This window comes from Python bivittatus, unplaced genomic scaffold (genome assembly GCF_059951505.1).
Source record: "Python bivittatus isolate LINGU-HERP-01145 unplaced genomic scaffold, Pbiv_v1 ctg000010_np1212, whole genome shotgun sequence".
Classification (NCBI taxonomy): domain Eukaryota; kingdom Metazoa; phylum Chordata; class Lepidosauria; order Squamata; family Pythonidae; genus Python; species Python bivittatus.
In genome coordinates, this window is record NW_028277029.1 from 1,053,092 (window position 1) to 1,074,054 (window position 20,963).

General features: G+C 49.1%; 1 long non-coding RNA gene across 1 annotated transcript; it reads right to left on the minus strand.

The window, feature by feature from the left end:
• Nucleotides 1-12,591: 12,591 nt before the first annotated feature.
• Nucleotides 12,592-20,439, minus strand: LOC148217185 (uncharacterized). Its single transcript, XR_015793503.1, has 5 exons — nucleotides 20,379-20,439; nucleotides 18,886-18,985; nucleotides 15,161-15,279; nucleotides 14,274-14,400; nucleotides 12,592-13,383 (listed from the first exon to the last, which is right to left on the minus strand). It is a non-coding gene; the product is annotated as an uncharacterized LOC148217185 (long non-coding RNA).
• Between the last annotated feature and the right edge of the window lie 524 nt (nucleotides 20,440-20,963).

Below are 20,963 nucleotides of genomic sequence, written 5' to 3' on the forward strand. Positions count from 1 at the left end.
TAGCTGTGGCCGAGGGAGTCTGGGGGCGGCGTCCAAAGGCCAGGATGGCGGCTGGAACCGCGCGACCCCAGTCCCGCCCCCTTTTATGCGCGAGGCAGGTAAAGATGGGCAGGACCCGAACTACGCGCCCCTGGCCCTTTCCTTACGTCGCTCCGGATAAGGCTTGTTCGGAGCTTTTCCCGAATTTCGCCTCATTTTGTTCCAGGCAACGATTTCCTTTAGAAAGGGGGTGGGCGCGGCAAGAGAGGTGCCGATGCCCGGAGGGCTCACGGAACCCCCCCCCCCGGCTTCTGTCTTTTCTCCCCACCCAACCGAGGGGAGGAAAGGCGTGGCACGCGCCAGGCCGGCTCCTGCCGCTACGGCTGAATCTCGCCCCGAAGCCCGGTCCCCTCGCCCTACGCGGGCTGAAAGCGGGACGCGGTGCCGCCTCGCGCTCGAAACGCTCCGCCGGCCAAGCGGCCGGGAGAGCCGCGCCTCGCCGGGGGGGGGGCGGCGTTTGCGTGGGGCGCGGGCCCGGCGCGACGGCGGCTCCTCTCTGCGCCCAGCAGGGGGCGGCATCTGGCCAGCCCGGCCAGAGGGGCAGTGCAGGGATGGGCACCGCCGGCGCGTCGCCGGGCCCTGGGGAAGGCGGCAGACACCGCGGGGAGCCGCTTCTGGGTGGTCGCCCGCGAGACGCCCGGAGCCCGGCCCGCCGCCGCCCTGCCCTGCCCTGCCCTGCCCTGCCCTGCGCCGGGAGCGCCGCAGCAGCGATGCGGCGGAGAAGCGCCGCTCCGCACGAGCCTCGGCCCGGGTGCCGCGGCAGAGCCGGCGGGTGGAGCGCGGCTCGGACCGGGAGGCGGCCCCGAGAGCCCGGAAGCCGCTGCTGCCCGTGGGTCGCCGGGGGCGTCCCCGCGAGGCGCTCCCTCGGGCTCGGCGAATCCCGGCCACGCCCGGCCTCCCTCGGCGCTGCGCTGGGCGCGAGCCCGCCTTCCACACGGCCCGGGGCTCCGCGGCGCTCCGGGGAGCCTCTGGTGCGTGGCCACCCGCGGCCCCCGGCCGCCGAGGCGCGCTGCGGCCGGAGCCCAGCGGAGCCCGCTCGCCCGCCCGCGACGCCGGGAGCGCCTCCCGGCCGCGGACCCGGCCCGCTCGCCGCCTTGCCCCTCGTGGGCCGGGAAGAGTGTCCCGGAGGAGGACCGGGCTCTGCGGAGCCCTGGCCGAGGAGCGGCGGACCCTGCCGGGAAGCGGAGCGCCGAGCGCCGCCCTCCGAGCGGGGGCGATCCTAGCAGGGAAACGGCGGGCAGGGCAGGGCAGGAAAGGAAGGGTCGCCTCGCTCTAGGCGCGCCGCGACTCCGAGCTGGGGAGGGGCTCTCGCCGGCAGCGTCGCCCGCGCTTCGTCCTGCCTGCGGGTCTGCGGGGCTTGCTGGACTCGTCGTTTTGCTTTCGCCAAACCAGCTCTCGGCGTCTCTGAGTTGCTTCTGGGCGTTGCGCCCCGCGCCGCTCACCTTCCAGTAGCCCCCGGGGCTGTGTCTGCGGACGCGCGGGAGGTAGCGCGCGCTCGCTCGCAGTTCCTCAGCCCTGCGAAGTAGGCGACTCGGGGGAAAGGGAGCATGGCGCCAGACTGAATCACAGACTCGGGTCGCATCCGGCCCTGGGGGCTAGTTTACGGATCGGCGTGTCTGGTGCGAACTCAGAAATCGTCCCGTGCGCGCGAGAGAAGCGAGTGCTTTGAAAAAGGCTGCGTTGCAAGGAGAAGCAGCCAGGTTTTAGCACACACCCCTGCCCAAACGGTGCCCCCCCCGGTGCCCTCTGGAGATCAGGATGGCAGCCCCAATTATTCCAGAGCCTTCCCCCTCTCCTCCCTGAGAAATAGGCTTGTGGGTTTCTTCGTCTGTTTAGGGCTTCCGGCTCTCCTCTTTCTAGCCTTTGCTCCAACCCTTAGGAGCAAAAGGTTGATTATTCTATTCCCCTGCACCGTCAAGCCAATGCAAATACTACAAAGCCAATGTTCCACACACCCTCCTGAACATACCCTATTATACACACCCTCTGTTGGAGCCATACATCAACCTCGGCCACTTTAAAACGCGTGGACTTCAACTCCCAGAATTCCCATATGCTGGCTGGGGAATTCTGGGAGTTGAAGTCCACCCGTCTTAAAGTGGCCGAGGTTGAGAAACCCTGGCGTAGACATACAGTAGTTATATTCATCAACAACCCCTCCGTCTTCCTCAGAAGTGAGGCTTGAGACTGGACATAGAACCACACGTTCTTTCCAAGCGCAGGCCGGACATTCATTTTGCATTTGCTCGCTCAGGAGTAAATTTGGCAAAACTTCACAGAGCATGTCTGGAATAAGCTAATTAGCTGGTCCCAGAGCCTCTATTTGGTTGCTGAAATGGACGTGTGTTACGTCCTCAAAGGGGCAAGAGGGGGCAGGATTGAGCCATCCTTGGCTGGGCTCAGGCTGAGTTGAAACTGGTAGAGTTAGACCAAAAAAGGATCCAGCAGTGGCCCATTAGTCCAGGCTGTGGCCAAGAAAACGTCTTGCATGCATTCTTCTTGCAATCAAGACTTAAAGCTGGACTCGAAGACTTGTTTCCTAGGTCCTGAGAAAACCACATCCTGTTAGAGAACAATAACTCAAATAACCCTACTTCTATGAGCTTGAACAGCGTAATCTCTTGCAGCTTTTACAAGGGCAACTGCTGTTCTATGTTGCCCAAGCGCTGGGAACCAGTTTTCATCCTGATAGATCCAATTTAAAAACTGGCTGCTTGGCAAATTACAGGGTGCAAGCTTAACCCCCCTTTTCCATTTGAAACCCTAGACAAAACGTGGAGGCCGTGGTCCTCTGCGCACCGAGAGAGGAGCAACCCCCTCGGCATTGTTTTGCATGCGTTGCTGTGTAGACACGCGAAGGACCGTGGAAGTGTAAAACTGAATTTTCTACGCGCATTCAGGAGATAGTCCAGTGGGGCTTTTAGCGGTTTCAGAGTTGCAGCTCTTGATACTTTTAAATACTCCAGAGAATCCAGCTGGAGTTCCTGCGGGTGAAAGTCCTCCTGGTCACCTTCCAAAACCAACTGGGTTTTAAAGCTAGCCCAACGGTTGAGTTCGTACAGCACGCTAGAACCCTAAAAACGGAAGGCTTGGTCAGAGGGTCCGCATTGGGCTGTAAGATATCTGGGGACAAAGCATGTCCTGCCACCGTTGCGACCTGGAATCCAGATTTAGACTTTTGTCATCCTGAAAAGCTTTCTACAAGTGGACTTGGGCAGGAAGTCTACGGCCGGCCCCAGATTGTACTCGCGGTCCGGAATCCTGGCAAAATAGTTGCGGGGTTGAAGCTGGCTCAGGGGTCTTTGCAGGGTGTGGTCCGAAAGGTCAAGGTGGCAGTTGTGATGGTGTGATAGCACTGCCGCGGCCACCATCTTTTCTGATCACCTGCAGACACCTGTGCCACGCGTTGTCGGGTCCAGCTCCTGACAGACAGCCTGTCGAGGCACACAAATCTCGCAGCCCCCTTGCTTCCTGCCTGGGTTTTCCAGATAGGGGCAGGAAGAGCACAGGAGACACGCAGCCTTGGTCGACAGTGGGAAAGAGTGAGGAGAGCAGGCAAATCACTTTCAGCCGAGCTCTGGGTCACATCAGGTTCTCTTGGAGTACACGGAGACCCAGTGACGTCAATGTGGCAGCAACACTTTATGGGTTCCCTTTGCTCTCTCCCACCTTTACCCCCACTTACCTCTGACCTTCTCAACTAGGCTGCCAGGCACTAGCTAGAGGGACAGAAGCCGCCACCTCCAGAACAAAATGGGTGGGTTCAGACCCCTTTTATCCTCCAAAGCCCTCGCCTTGTTGATTCACAAGTCTGAAAGCTGTCAATGGGGTGGGGGGGGGCGCTCCTCATTCCGATGACATTTCTCCTTTGATCCTGAACAATGACCTGGTTCCTTCTTATCTGCCCCCTGAAGGGATCTTTCTGACAAGATTCCTGGCCTTCCTGCTCCCTGCACGCCTGCTCCATTTTTAGGAGGGCAGAGCAATCTGGGCAGCGGGGCTGGGTGGGAGCAGCAGAAACATTTGGGGGGGCAGCTTGTCTCTAGGCCACCCAGAGGCTTGCCTGCAGCCCTCCTGCTTTTGAAGAAATGGGGGAAGATCTGGAGTTAACCTGGGCTGAAGGGCCTTCTATGGATCCCTGTGCAAACCCACAGAATTACTGTGGTTTTAAAGAGCAGGCAGATTCCATGACTGGATTTAAGGTGAGAAAATAAGATCACATTGATAACCTGATGTGTTTCTGCCTGACATATATTGACCCAATTCCAGTATTCTGAGCAGTGCCTCCTACTGAGGTCTTCGTGGTAGCAGAAGGTCACCAGGTCCATCACCATCCAAGTCTCCCCCAACCCAAAGTGTGTGACAGACAGACAGACAGGCAAAAAAGATGCATTCGGTCCAACAGCAAGTTTTCAGGGTTTGAGTCTCTGCTTGTCTATTATTCATCAGAGGTGTTCAGATACCATTCTTGCAAGGGGTGGGATTCAGTGAAGCAACAAGACCGGTAATGAGAAAATATTATCTGGGTCAGTGTTTCTCAACCTTGGCAGCTTGGGTTTCTGGGAGTTGAAGCCCGCACGTCTTCAAGCGGCCAAGGTTGAGAAACGCTGATCTAGGTAATCCGCTTGGTTGGGTAGGCAAAAACCCTGTTTCCATTTCTTCATTAAGCATCGTTTGCAAAGGCTTTGTAGGGTGTTCCCGTCTTAAAGGCTGTTGGGTGTGCAATAAACAGAAGCAAGTTGAAAATGCCCAGCAGGAGATTTGTATTAATGAGGCTGCAGTTCGCTTGTCTTTCATCCCTCTCCTGGCTATCCCCGGAGAAACCCGCAGTCGCCTGATAGAGATGGCCCTGATGAAATCCAAATCCTGTTGCATTTTCTGCCGACACAACTACTCTGTTAGGCCAGATTTACGTGTAAACACACCCCCGCATGGGGAGGCACCATCTAGCCACAATTATTTGGAATGGAGTCATCTGTGTGGTCAGTGGCTTTTAATTTAATTTAATCTAATCCGGCCTCTTACTGATCCGTAGGAGAGGCGAACCCATTAAGGAGTTTGTGTTAAATGTGGATGTAATGAAGAAGAGGAGGACAGAAAGAGTCCTCCTTTTCCTAGCTAATGTTTCAATATTATTCGCTGGAGCTCCCATTCTTTACTAAACCTTGTCCAAGCTGTTCTTCTTATGTGACAAAAGTTACCCATCATTAATGGCATTCGTATTTTAATAAATTCCCCTATGGACGACTGCCAGGGTCACATATAGGTTGTGAATAGATATTGCTAATGTCAGAGACAGCAACAGGAGTCAGAAAAGTCAAGACAGTGGCTACAAACACGTAATCAAGCCCTATTCCTTTTTAAGTGTTCTGCCGTGCAAGTAGAAAGTGGGGGGGGGGCTTGGATTCAATTTCTGACACCCCCTCCCAAGCCCCTGAATAATGTTCAGGCAGAAATTAAAATCCTGGAAGTTTATAGGCTTGGTGTGTTTAACTAAACAAAACAAAACGCCATTTATAATTCCATGGATGTGTTGAATTTCTGCATGTACAACTGATTAGCCTATTGTTTGTGAAAGGGCTGTGCGTTAGACCTCCTTTCATGAGAGTTCTTCCTATTAAGTGACTTCGGCTTTTGAATATCTGCCTGGTTGTACCTGTCTCTAGCCCAACGCTGACCTTTAGAACAAATGCAAGCTCTGGATGTAAACCTGTGATAGTCAAGGAATCTGAACAAGCTTTTTACAAATTAAAGTAGCACAGGAAATAAGAACTGATTTTATACACACATATGCGTGCATGCATATACACAGGATTTTTATTAGAATTTTTCAGTGTAGTAAAATATACAAAAGAACAAAGATAGAAAGTAAGAAGTAGAGAAAAAAGAGAAATACATTTGAAAAATAAAGAAAAAAGGTACAATTGTGCCTTCCAGCCTACTTTCTGTTGAGTAATGATCATCTTAGACTGTTCCCCAGCCTCTTTGTCCTGGAAATATAGTAAGAACTGATTTCCATTCTGCTGGCTTCTGAAGCAGATGTGGAAATTATGGGGAACTTCATCTTGGGCTGTATCTTCCTAAGGCTAAGCCTGACCCTCTGCGTTGAGCTTGGAGGAAGTCCTCCTATGCTAGTCTTGCCGAGAGGAGTTTTTTCCCCTCCTTCCAGATCAGGCAGATCTCGTGTTTAAAGCAGTGTTTCTCAACCTTAGCCACTTTCAGCGGCACGGACCTCAACTCCCAGAACTCCTCCGCCAGCACGGCCTGACCAGGTGATTCAAAAATCAAGCAGATATTCAAAAGCCGAAGTCACTTAACAGAGAGAACTCTCACGAAGGTATGTCTAACGCGCAGCCCTTTCACAAAAAGTAGGCTAATCAATTGTACACGCAGAAATTCATCACATCCGTGGCCGTGGCCTGACCAGGTGGTTTGCAGGTCGGTCTCTTTACTGGACCCATGCGCTTGAGAGTCAGCCACTGGTTTGATAAACGTGGGTTTGGAGGTTCTGCCAACACAGCCAGATGCCTTTGGATGAAGCTTGGCTCCTGGGGCAGATCTGAGCCCTTTTCTCTCAGCTGAGCCCCCACCCTGCCCTGGCACTGCTTGGTGACCACGAGGCAGCTGAGAGTCTCAGCCCTCACAGCCCGAGGGGAACCAACTCCCAGTGCTGAGGACTGGCGGGCAGGCAAAGGTCTGTTCCAAAGAGCTGAGCAGTCTTTGCCAGGCCGCTGGAAGGGAGTGTCCCCTAATGACTGTTCATGACTATTGATGGTTAATAAATAATAATTGTTATTAATGATAAACCCATCTTTCTAGAAAAAGAAGGAGTGCTAGGAGGACTCAGAAGGAGCCCAAACAGGGAGCAAGTAGTTGAGCCAGGTTACTGAACTTGGCACATGAAGTCCGTGGGTAGGCCCCCTGGCCTCAGAAAAGGCCTTGGCTCATCTGAAGCAAGCTTCTGTTGGCCTAAAATGACCCAGGATCCGACGAGGCGTTGCCAGTCCTGTCCTGAGTGTCAGAAGGTCAGGCCTAGGCAGGGCGGCATAAAGCACTACTGTTGCAGTCGGTCCCCTCCCTTTTCAGGTTAGGGTCTTTTGTATTTTGGTCCTTATATGCTATGGGACCAAATCCCCAGAAACCTTTGAAAAACATCACAGGAAAGACAATGGCTGCAGAATTAAGTATTTTTTTTCCCCAGGACAAAATTTCCTGTTGAGATCCTGACAAGTCCATGGTAGTGATTTCCATGGTACTGGAGCGGTTGTTCCCAGGCCCATCAGATGAGCATGGGTCCACCAGGCTCTTCCCTAAAAGAGAGGGGGTCATGGCATATGGGTTTTGTGGTCAGGCTGGCTGCTGTTGTGCTGGTGCAAGTCAACAGAAGGAGAAAGGAAAAAATGGGGAGAAGCAGCTCAGGGTTAGGGTTGCCAGATATCTGAACAGGCAAAGGAGGACGCGAACAATTGGAAATGAAGACAAAGGGGGGGAAAGAAGAACACACTCTTTAACTTTCTTGGCATCTGTGACAAAAATTACAGCAAAAAACTGCCCTTCCCCCCCCAAAAGTACATAGGCCTACATGTACATGAAATTACTTTTTCTAGCTTCGAGACTTCAAGAAAAACAAGAAAGACTTGTTTTTCAATGGGAGTATTTTTCCAACAAATCTTTAATTTCAGGAACACACGCTAGGGATAATAGAGAATCAACAATGTGCTTTCCGAATTTCACCGTGGAAATGTATGACGCGTCGTGTGGTCTGCAGACTACAGTGATCATAGATTGGAAGAGGCTGGTTTGAAGCTGATGGCTGGAATCAGGAAATCAGTAATGTAGATAATGTAAGCTTCCTGTCGAACAAAGTCTCTGTCCTTGTGGTCTTGGTCAAGTGGAGGACATTATCCACTATGCCTTCCACTGCCCCTGTTATTGATGCTGGGTGAACTCAAGGCTTGGACCTCAAACAACTGAACTACCTCCTTAAAGCAGATGTGTTCCCAACGGTCAGCCACCAAGCTGCTCCTTTTGCTCTGCTGTCATTTAAACTTAGAAGGAAATACTTAAGTTCTTGGCTGTAGCCTTGGTTTTATTCTGTCGTAACCTTTTTACATCTAGTTGTATCGCAGTCTCTGCGAATCCTGGTGCAGCGACAGTCACAGCTCAGCTGTACAGCAGAGACTGTCGGCAAGAGGGAAGGCCGGAAAGGCGAAGTCCAGGCCACAAACAGTGCTTCGGCAAAGTTCTCAGTAGCTAATCTGACTAACCAGAATCACCAGTCTTGGAAGTTTAAAATGAAGATGCTGCTAATAGGAGGAGGAATGTGGAAGTGTGTACAAGAGGCCTGGCCAAACCTGCCCACAGAGGAGTGGCTACAGAGAGATCAAAAGGCGCAAACCACTGTCTCCCTTCTCGTAGATGATGATCAAATTGTGCATATATGCCATTGTGAAACTGCAAAAGAAATGTGGGAGGAGCTACGGAAAGTACACAGGAGAGACAGTTATGAACCTCTTGTCACAGCTCTTGAGGCTCGCCCAGATGTTGAGCTAAAGTAGAGGACTCCTCTACTCTAGAGGACTAGAGTGCATTAAAGGCAAGCTTGTGGGTGAATATAAGCGCAAAACAGAAAGTGCAAACGAAAAGGTGCTCCAGAAACAGAAACTGCTTTGAAAACCTAGGATCAGGCTAAAAATGGTAATGGGCAATGTGAAACCTGTGAATGGTTTGTGTGCAAAAAGCCACAAAGGTTATTTAAAGGCCAACTGCAGAGTCTGGAAAGCTTGAATGAGTCAACGAAAGAGGCAAACTAACAACCCCACGGCCAGATGGGTTAAACCAGAAGATCCTTCCTTTCATTTTTGCCACCACTAAGACACATTTGGGAACTTGAGAAATGGTTTTCATAGTGCTTGCTCTCTTTTCCTACCAAGAGAGGTTAGTCTAACATTTTTATTTAAGTAGACTTTTGATATGTAAGATCAAAGGTTTAGTTTGTGAATGGGGAAGGTAGAAAGCTTAATTTCTGTTTGCCCTTCTCCATGCTAAAAAATAACCCATACAAATTAAATGAACATATGTATATGGTTGGTACCAGCTGTGTTGCATTTAGTCTAGCTTGAAAGAAAAGAAAAAACCTGAAACAGAAATATATATCATATATCATAAATCATATCTCATATATCTCATTGTTGTTCAGTCATTAAGTCATGTCCGACTCTTCGTGACCCCATGAACCACATCGCGCCAGGCCTTCCTGCCCTTCGCTGCCTCCCTGAGTTTGCTCAGTTTCATGCTCATTGCTTCAGTGATGCCATCTAACCATCTCATCCTCTGCCGTCCTCTTCTCCTTTGGCCTTCAATCTTTCCCAGCATCGGGGTCTTCTCCAAATAGTCCTCTCTTCGCATTAGGTGGCCAAAGTATATGAGCCTGAGCATCATTATCGATCCTTCCAATGAGCAATCAGGGTTGATTTCCTTTAAGATTGACTGGTTTGACCTCCTAGCAGTCCAGGGGACTCTTAAGAGTCTTCTCCAGCACCACAGTTCAAAGGCATCAATTCCTCGGCGCTCAGCCTTCTTTATGGTCCAGCTCTCACAGCCATGCATTACTACTGGGAAAACCATAGCTTTGACTATGCGGATCTTTGTCAGCAAGGTGATGTCTCTGCTTTTTAATATGCTGTCTAGGTTTGCCGTAGCTTTCCTCCCAAGGAGCAAGCGTCTTTTAATTTCATGGCTGCAGTCTCCGTCTGCGGTGATCTTGGAGCCCAAATAAATGAAGTCTGTTACTGCTTCCATTTCTACCCCTTCTATTTGCCAGGAATTGATGGGTCCAGATGCCATGATCTTAGTTTTTTTAATGTTGAGTTTCAAGCCAGCTTTTGCACTCTCCTCTTTCACCCTCATCAAGAGGCTCTTTAGTTCTTCTTCACTTTCTGCCATTAGGGTGGTATCGTCCGCATATCTGAGGTTGTTGATGATTCTCCCTGCAATCTTAATTCCGGCTTGTGATTCTTCCAGCCTGGCATTTCTCATGATGTACTCTGCATATAGGTTAAATAAGCAGGGTGACAGTATACAGCCTTGTCGTACTCCTTTCCCTATTTTGAACCAATCGGTTGTTCCATGACCGGTTCTAACTGTTGCTTCTTGGCCCGCATACAGATTTCTCAGGAGACAGGTAAGATGGTCTGGTACCCCCATCTCTTTAAGAATTTGCCACAGTTTGTTGTGATCCACATAATCAAAGGCTTTTGCATAGTCAATGAAGCAGAAGTAGATGTTTTTCTGGAACTCTCGTGCTTTCTCCATGATCCAGCGAATGTTGGCGATTTGATCTCTAGTTCCTCTGCCTCTTCGAAACCCAGCTTGTACATCCGGTAGTTCTCGGTTCATGTAGAGCTGAAGCCTAGCTTGTAGGATTTTGAGCATAACCTTGCTAGCATGTGAAATGAGTGCAATTGTGCGATAGTTTGAGCATTCTTTGGCATTGCCCTTCTTTGGAATTGGAACGTAAACTGACCTTTTCCAATCCCGTGGCCACTGTTGCGTTTTCCAAACTTGCTGGCATATTGAGTGCAGCACTTTAACACCATCATCTTTTAGTATTTTAAATAACTCAGCTGGAATACTGTCATCTCCACTAGCTTTGTTGTTAGCAATGCTTCCTAAGGCCCACTTGACTTCACTCTCTAGGATGTCTGGCTCAAGATCAGTGACCACACCAGCATGGACATCAGGGACATTAAGATCTTTCTTGTGTAGTTCTTCTGTGTATTCTTGCCACCTCTTCTTAATCGCTTCTGCTTCTGTTAGGTCCCTGCCTTTTTTGTCCTTTATCATGCCCATCTTTGCACAAAACGTTCCCTTGATATCTCCAATTTTCTTGAAGAGATCTCTAGTCTTCCCCATTCTATTGTTTTCCTCAATTTCTTTGCATTGTTCATTTAAGAAGGCCTTCTTATCTCTCCTTGCTATTCTCTGGAAATCTGCATTCAGTTGCTTATATCTTTCCCTTTCACCCTTGCTTTTCGCATTCCTTCTTTCCACAGCTATTTGTAAAGCCTCATCAGACAGCCATTTTGCTTTCTTGCATTTCTTTTTCTTTGGGATGGTTTTAGTTGCTGCCTCCTGTACAATGTTACGGACCTCCGTCCATAGTTCTTCAGGCACTCTGTCTACCAAATCTAATCCTCTAAACCTATTCATCACCTTCACTGTGTACTCACAAGGAATACGATCTAAGTCATACCTGAGTGGTCTAGTGGTTTTCCCTACATTCTTCAATTTAAGCCTAAATTTTGCAGTAAGAAGCTCATGATCTGAGCCACAGTCAGCTCCTGGTCTTGTTTTTGCTGTCTGTATAGAGCTTCTCCATCTTTGGCTGCAAAGTATATAATCAATCTGGTTTCGGTATTGACCATCTGGTGATGTCCATGTGTAGAGTCGTCTCTTGTGTTGTTGGAAAAGAGTGTTTGCTATGACGAGCTTGTTCTCTTGACAGAACTCTATTAGCCTTTGCCCTGCTTCATTTTGTACTCCAAGGCCAAACTTGCCTGTTATTCCGATTACTCCTTGACTTCCTACTTTAGCATTCCAATCCCCTATGATGAAAAGGACATCTTTTTTTGGTGCTAGTTCTAGAAGGTGTTGTAGGTCTTCATAGAAGCGGTCAACCTCAACTTCTTCAGCATCAGTGGTTGGGGCATAGACTTGGATGACTGTGATATTGAATGGTTTGCCTTGGATACGCACTGAGATCATTCTGTCGTTTTTGAGGTTGTACCCCATTACTGCCTTTCCCACTCTCTTATTGACTATGAGTGCAACTCCATTTCTTCTAAGGGTTTCTTGCCCACAGTAGTAGATATAATGGTCACCCAAATTAAATTCACCCATTCCCGTCCATTTCAGTTCGCTGATTCCCAAGATGTCGACGTTCAATCTTGTCATCTCATGTTTGACCACATCCAGCTTGCCTTGGTTCATAGATCTTACATTCCAGGTACCTATACAATATTGTTCTTTACAGCATCGGACCTTCTTTTCCCTTCCAGATACATCCGCAGCTGAACGTCCTTTCGGCTTTGGCCCAGCCGCTTCACTCTTTCTGGAGCTACTTGGAAATGCCCTCCGCTCTTCTCCAGTAGCATATTGGACACCTTCCGACCTGAGGGGCTCATCTTCCGGCGTCATATCTTTTAGCCTTTTGACATTGTCCATGGGGTTTTCTTGGCAAGGATCCTGGAGTGGGTTGCCATTTCCTTCTCCACTGGACCACATTTTGTCAGAACTCTCTGTCATGACCTGTCCGTCTTGGGTGGCCCTGCACGGTGTAGCTCATGGCTTCATAGAGTTATGCAAGCCCCTTCGCCATGACACGACATGCTTATATCTCATATGTATATGTATGTATGTATGTATGTATGTATGTGTGTGTGTGTGTGTATATATATACGAACCTAAAAGAAAAATTAAAAAGGGACATAAATATTTATTAACAGTTGGTACCACCTCTGTTGCATTTAGTCTAGCTTGGAAGAAGTTCCCTGCAAAGAGGGAGCAACCCTAAAGCCGGTTTTAGTCTGTGTGATGGACCATATTTAAATCTGCATTTAATCTCTAGGCTTTGAAAATATCACATCATGGAAAAATGGAGGAGAGGGGAGCTCCCACCCGCAAAAGCAGCCATTGCTGCTCAGTGCGTTTCATGCTGGGTTCATCTTCAGTCTGAGTGAAACAGGTCCCTGAACCTTATTTGTAAAAACACAATCTTTAGTCCTGTTGGTTCAATGCACTAGGGATATACGGAATGCAAATCTGTTCATATACGGTGTGAAGTGTCTGAAAATTAGGTTTCTCGGTATTCCTGGGTAGAAGATATCCAGTGCCAATTTTCATGCTGCAGCTGGGCACTGGCACTGGAAGGTGTCGCAGCGAAAAATAGCAGCTTCATAGGGATGAGGTGATGGATACAGAGACAGGGAGTCAAGGCCCACTGCAGCAGTAGTTTAATAGTAGTAACAGTAGTAGGAATCGGAGGAAGCCTCTTGTCACATCTGCTGAATGCTGCACCAGTTAGGAGATATCTTGTTCCTGCTGAATCTCAGGCACCAGTAGTAGGTTTAGGACATGGAGGTTATCCCAGAACATCGTGAACGATCCCCAGGAGGGCACAGTTAATACATAAGGCTGCTGGAAGCTCTAAAGTAGTTAAGAAACTTGTAGCAGAGGTTTACTACAAAATACCATACATTACGAGCCATTTGTGACCTTGCAACGAATATGCGCCAGATGATCACAAGCAGAATGGTGTTCAGTGCATAGTGAATGGCTTTTAGCCTGATAAAACAGAGAAGAGAAAGAAGGGGGGCTGAAATATCAGCGCCAGATGGTTCACAACACAAAACAGATCAACAACCTGCTGAAATTTGTAAAGTGAGATGGAATATAAATCATACTGATAAATATTTTCTTCTGTCCCATCTTGGGCCAGAATGAAATGGTTCCACCCGCACCATCCCAGTCATTCAGGGAAGCAGGAGGGAGAGTGGATGACAGGATCAGAAGAGTCAGCCTTGGTGTCCCAGATCTTAAAGACTCCTCTTACGGGTTTCCTCATCCAACCTACATGGGAGGTTGGAGCAGTCCAGTTCCAAATATCAATTTCAGTTTCCACCCACCGCTTCCCACTCCAAATGTTGCAAGACTGAATCTCACGGGAATGGAAATCACACCTATGTCATTACCTAAGAATCAGACATGATACGTAGCTGGACAACCTAACCACCACGTGTCCTAATCTGATGGAACCTTGTAACAATATTTCTTGGGATTGTTATTCTAAGCACTGCAATTCAGGTCTACTTTATCTCTACAACAGAGAAGGATCCAGGGCAGTCTTGGGTGCAAACCCTCTCCGTGTTTCCTGCTTCAAGTGATAGGAAGGGGAAATGCTTAAACACAGAGAAGAGAAGCACCCAAAGAGCTGTCAATTAATTTACTTTTAATTACACGTAGCTATCAATCAAATTCAGCTTTTTTCCTGGCTCTGCCTGCTTCTTTGTCCTGGACTGCAGTTCTTTTGGAGGAAAGACCCCAACACGTTACTGCAACCTATGTGTGGCTTTCAGCCCAAAGGTATTTCACACCCCTCCTTTGTAGTGACCAAACACAAGTTCATTCCCTGAAAGCGTCCTGAAAGTTAACACAAAGGATTGTTTATGCCTTACTTCCTGATATGCTGTTTGGCTGCAGGAATTCCAGCCATGTCTTCATTCAGCAGAAATGTCTTAGTTCCTAAGCAGTAAATTGTATGTATTCTGACCAAATCAGCTGATGGACATCAAAGCAGAATAACTGGAATCAAGCGGAAAGAATAATATCAAAGATGGGTGGGAGGACCATTGCATTCTTGATGTTGCACTGAACATTATATGAAATGACTTCTGAATAATAAATTTTGCTTTGGAGGAAAATTCCTCATTAGTCCAGCTGATCCCCATCCACCAGAGCAGGACTGTGGGCCCTGGGCATCCCTGCTTGCTCATATCGTAAGTCAAGTGAAAAATGGTCAGATGGCTACTGAGGAGTTCCAGTTGATTGACTATTTTCTTGACCTTCTTTTGGACACTGAATTCTCAGCGAAGGAGAGGCCGTAGATGGCTGTCCATTTCCTCAATCCGGCATTGCTTGTCCCAAGATCTCATCACCGATTGTCCAATTCCTGGGGAGCTCACAAAGTATCCCGCTGTTCAGAGGGGAAACAGTTGCGTTTTCATTCTGGATAAAATTCAGAGGCACCTTGACACTGTTCAGGTGCTCCCCACAAAGTTGTGGAAAATGACAGCATTTGCCCGTCCCCACGAGAGAAACCCCAGGACCAAAGATGATGGGTGTCTGGCTTCTCTCACAAGGCCATGGGCAGAAGCCAACATATGGAGCCTGTGAATGCCCCACTGCCCGCAGGAGGCAGATGTCACTGTTGGCCTGTCATAAGACTTTAAAGACCTGGATGACGATATGGGGAACTGCAACGTTGGCAGCTCCTGATGACCTGCGATCTAGGAAAATCATTCTAGTTCAACGGTGTACCTCTTGATCAGCAAAGAAGCCCTACCTGTGAACTGCAGTGTACCACCCAGCAGTGATGGTTAAGTTGATAGCAAGGTCTACTGGGATAATATCTGCTACTGCATCTTGGTTGCATTTTATCGTCTGTAAAATCCCCTTTCCAGCCTGGGAAATAGAGAAGAAGCTAATTACCATACATAACTTGACTTCCTTATTCAGCATAGAGTTTGTGTACTCTGAGATTTGAATTCAATAACAGTTGGATGGGATAGATATGTTCTCCTGAATTAAACTTGGAAGAAAATTTTAGGGACTTGAGGAACACATCTCAAATGAGAAAACTGATAACATTATCTGGCTTGGATGAAATTATAAACCAAAAAGAATTTCAGTTGTCCTTCTGCAGAAGCCCCTTCCTCCCAGCCTCGACAGCAGAGCAACACGGCCCTGAGTTGCAAGGTGTACAGTGCAAATACTAAAATGGTGGCAGTCCCTAGAAAAAGAGGACTTTAACTGACATTTCCCATGATGTCTTATGGTTAAATCAGTGTCCCTCAAGAGTTCTATAATGTAGGGGAAAATGGGAGGAAAGGGAAAAAGGGGATGATCTCTTTTTCAAGATCAATGGAGTCAGTTACAGGGGCAATGAGTGCACCATTGGAAGATCTGAAGGACCAGGTTGGGGATAAAATAGTTCCTCCACTTCAATATATAAAGCGGATGTTTCAGAATAACATTTGAGATAAGGATAGTTCATCCTGAAATGGTGGATGACTGCCCAATGGTTTCATGTATACGTTGTAAAGGATAGGGGAAAGGACTCAGCCCTGTGGCACTGCATCAGAATACGCTCAGGGGATTGATCTCTCTCAAACATCCGCTGGAACCACCTGCTCAGGTAATATCTATATGATGGCAGCACTATACCTCCGACTCCCAACCTTCGCAGGTAGTTCAGAAGCATCCTTTGGTCAACAGTATCAAAAATCACCAAGAGGTCTAGGAGGATGAGGATGGTCACACCACCTCTGGCCAAGCACCACCAAAGCCATTCATGAGAGCAGCCAGCGTGAGTCCGTCCCATGCCCAGGTCTGAACCCAGCCTGCCACGGGTCCAGATAATTGTATCCTCCACTCCCTCAATAAGGGAAGGATAGAGATGACATGATCGTTGCCCAATGTTGTTGGATCCAGGCTTGGCCTCGCAAGGAGAAGGAGAACCAGTGTTGCTTTAAGGACCTCTGGCATCTCTGGCTTCTCAAAGAAGGGCTGATTCGATCTGACAGCCCAGATTGAAGTCCCGGCCCCTCCCCTGACTGTTTCGAGTTGCCAGATGGGGCAGGAGTCTAATCCACAAGTGATGGAGTTAAGATCTCAGAAGACTCTGTCAACTTTCTCAGCATGCACAGGTTCAACCCTCCCCTCCCTGCCCCCCCAGATAGTACCATAAGACGTCACATTGGTCATCTCAGAAGATTCTCTCCATCTGGATTCCAATTCAGAGCAAATGAGAGCAATTTTGTCCATGAAACGCTCCTTCAGATGATAGCAACTTATATTGACTGGATCTCCAGGCCATCTTTCCCAGAAGGATCTGGGAGACTTAAATGGCTGGCCAGCGATCTAGGGATGCAAGAAGGGCAGAGAAGTACCTGTACAGTGGTACCTCGGGATACGAACGCCTCTGCTTGCAAATTTTTCGGGTTACGACCAGCTCCGGCCCCAAAAATTTACCTCGGTTTGCGAACTCCGCCTCGGGGTACGAACCGGATCGGCGGCCATTTTCCACCGTGCCACGTGGTCCGTGGCCATTTTCCGCCCGTGCCACATGGTCCGCGGCCATTTTCTGCCCATGCCACGTGGTCCGCAGCCATTTTCCGCCCGTGCCACGTGGTCCGCGGCTGTTTTCCAGCCCTGCCGTGTGGTCCGCAGCCGTTTTCGCACCACACCGCGCCGTTTTCGCACCGGGCCGTTTTCGCGCTGCACTGCGCCATTTTCGTGCCGCGCCTGGCCGTTTTCGCGCCCGACGCGTGGTCCGTGGACGCCAGAACGGATTAACAGTAATTACATTGAACCTTATGGGAAATTGCCTCGGGTTGCGACCAAATTCGGGCGGAGGGCGGAACGGATTAACCGGATTTACATTGAATCCTATGGGAAATTTCCTTCGGGTTACGACCAACTCGGGATACGCCCAGAGTCACGGAACAGATTAAGTTCGTATCCCGAGGTACCACTGTACTTTGCTACCTTCATCATCCCTGAGGAGGCTTGGACTGAGCTCTTTCTCATGTCCGGTCACCTTTCCTTCTTGTTTTCCACCAGCATTGCTTCAGCGGGACCTTCACCTGGGTTTGGCAGGCAGGGAGAGGCCGCTCAAGGTGATCTTGTTGAGCCCCTCATTGCCTCTGTCTTCCAATGGTCAAGAAGGCACCCGAGAGAAGTGCTCTCCAGATCACTGGGAAGCTCGGCAAGTGCTGCCAGGAAACCTGCTGGATCAATCAGATGTTTGGGGTGGACCATCTTAATAAGCCCTTCTCCCTTTAGTGAAACTCATCATCACAAGGAAGTTGTCTGTCCATGAGCACAGACTGAAGGGAATGATCCCCAGGGAATGATCCCCAGAGCCAGATCACAACACAAAATGTTCCCAGGTGAATAGTAAACAAAGGCCAGCCTAGTTACCCACAGCATTGCTTCCAGAAAGTGGGAAGGTCTGTGCCCTCTGATATATAGCAATATACCAGGCGTTTGGGTTGGGGGGGGTCAGAGATGGGCTCTACTGCTGTTGATGCACTTTTCTATGAATGGGGTGGTTGTTTGGTCCTTGGGCACCAGGGATTGTATGCCCTGGTGTTTGTATTTTAATGTTTGTACACCAGCCTTGGTACACACCTTGATTCTCTTTCTGTGCCAAAATCTATGTCAGCAGGCATGTGTATTGAATGGTATTAAAGAGCCTTTAGGTTGGGCAATAAGAAGTACAACTATTATTGGCAAATAATTTTAATTTATCCTCTTGAATGGGTAGTTTGACTCCTGAGGTTTTTTTCTTTTTATATTTTTGAGTTGCCAAAGTTTTTAATGCCAGTAAAAAAGAAAGAAGGAGTGTGTCAGCCCCAGCCAAGAACAACAGGGAAACAATCCAGCCAAGTTTCCTTCTTTGATTGCTTGCGCTATATAGGCAGAATTTTGCCAGAGTAAATCTGTACTATGCTAACCTAATGGTCATACCCTGGGAGATTCTAGGGAGTGACTATCCTAAGTCGCTTCCTCTCCCATGCTCCTGCTCTGGACTGTGTTGCCTCTTGTCTCCCCCCTTCCCTCCCGGAATGCGCCCCCTCCTTCCTGAGAACATGGCTCTCTGCTACATGCCATCACACCAGCTCCCGCTTCATAGATACATTCCCTACAGAGAGGGGACAATCTGATTTTCTCCCATTCAGGAGAGTACATCACAGAGCGATGAAACCATTTGGGTCTCACCATGTGGTAGAAAAGTTGGGTGTGTTGGGATACAAAACTATCTTAGTCTGACAAGTCCGAAATAGGATGAAATCAGTCCGCCTGCCTCTGGTGGTCAATGTAACTGAAAATACTACACACAATATGCACTATGTAAAAATAAAGAAATCCCTCCCCCCCCCCCCGGCTTGGAGTAGAAGTCATGTAAGACCATACAGGGGGTGGGCATTATGCAGCATCTGTATCTCTCTGCCCTGAGAGCTTGAGGGAGGTGGAGGAACAAAACAAAACACAGCCCTTACTTACCAGATGTAAGTGGATCTTTTAAAGCCTATAGTATTGTGTCTTGCCAGAATGACAGAGAATCTGCAGTGTGCTCTCCACAGTTCAGTTTCCAGATCCTCGTCTATATAGCGGGTGTTTCAAGGGGAAAAAAAAAAGCTTTTGGGATGAGCCAATTAGTTGTGGCACAAGCTTTCATCAGCTAGTCTCTTCAAGGTTACATCATGATTTTAAGGTACCTGCAGTTGTCCATAATCCTAAAGAGGGCTATTTGCAAAACAACTGAGTCTTGCCACACTACTGAGGCCTTACAAGATAAGAACACTGACAAGCGATGTCCTTTGGGGGATGAACACAGGCGTGGTCCCCGAAAGCAATAATGAGATCAGTTCAGCTTTACACTTCAAGATCACTCATAAGCACACGTCAAATGCGGCAAAATAGATGTCTGTCTGTGTGTATGTGGGTGAAATAAAGATAAAAACTTACAGAACAGACCTGAAACTATTAATTTTGTAAAGAAGCCCCCATTGACATCTATAAACTCTGGCTACTGAGTAAAAAGTTGCAATTTTCTCGGAGGTTCCTGGAAATTGATCCCGTGGAAGCAGAGCAGAAACAGATCATCAGAGCCTCATGATCCATCTGCCACTGAGTGTATAATGGGCACTTCAGCAGTACACGTGATCTGGCTTCAACTTCTGTAACACAGCATACACAAGTGTGATTTTTGTGTATTTGCCTGTTGCCACCCTACTATCTAGAGACAGGGAGAAAAGTCTCCTGTGTGGGACGTGTAAAATGTTGAGTGTGTGTGTGTGTGTCTGGGAGGAGGGGAATTTTCAGAATAACAGGGATGGGAATCTCTGGTTCTGTCAAACTGGATGTCTTGGTCCAAAATCCCCTGCTTAAATTTGGCCAAGGTTTCATCGCGGCCTCGGGTGGAGATTTCTGCAGCCAAAAATGTACAGCGTGGCAGTTCATAGCTGATTTGCCTCTTGAGAGAAGAAACGAAAATATGTAACCAGGAGGTTCCCCGAAGGCTCGCTCTGTCCAGACGCCTTCGAGTCTAGGGTTGCCCTTGTAGATGGCAACGGGGCGCCATGCAGCTTCAGAACCAGAACCTCCGCTTTGAGCTGGGCCACCCGGGACCTGCCGGGTCGTCGTTTCACTGATATTTCCTTACCCAAACAGAGAAACCGAACGACCCAGGGCCAAGAAGCAGTGGGAGCCGGAGCGAGTTGTGACTTGCTGTCGGCTTCCCACTGACTGTGCTTGTGGGGAGCTGGCGGGAGTGATAGAAGTCTCCCTCCCTACCTCCCTCCCCCCTTTCCACATATCATATATAATATAGGCTTGCGCCATTTGCCTTCCCCTCAGGAGAGCCCCACTGAATCCTCCCCCTCCCCCTCGGCCCACCACTTTGCTGGGGGGAGGGGGAACCAAGGAGCCATGCTCTATGAGGAAAGCTGCCCCCCGCCCCCCATTCCGGCCTGTCCCCAAGGGCCCCTCCTCACCCGTCGACCTCCGGCGCCCCCCCAGGCCCCCCAGCCTGCAGGCCTCTGAGTCGCTCCCTCCTCCTTCCCTCACCGCCAACTGCCATTAAGAGATTTCAAATTTCTGCCTCAGTTCCAAAGCAGCCAATCGCTGCTCGCCTGTCAGGCCTTGCCGCCAGCCGATTGGGCACAGGGGACAGAGGGGGGTGGGAAAGAAGTCGAGGATACGCCCACGATGATCATGTGATCTGGGCAGCTACGGCAGCAGCGCCGTGGTGAAGGGGCCACAAATTCCTGCAGGCGAGCCCACTTGAGGTGCCTTGGTCCAAAATGGCTGCCCTGGAGGCGGCGTTTTTATAACCTGCCAGGCTCCTTGATGCAACCCTCGGCAATCTCTTCTGGTGAGACCGAAAGGAAAACTCGGGATTTTAATCTATTATCCGGAAAACTGTTTCCTAAATATCATTTTCTGGGGGAAATTGGAATGTTTATGGGTGCGTGTGCAGATACGTGGCCCACAAAGGAAAGCAGGCAAGGTGTGGGCATATGCGTGGCTGCATACGGCTGTGGTTCACACAGGTGCTCGGGGGCTGCACATTCCAATGC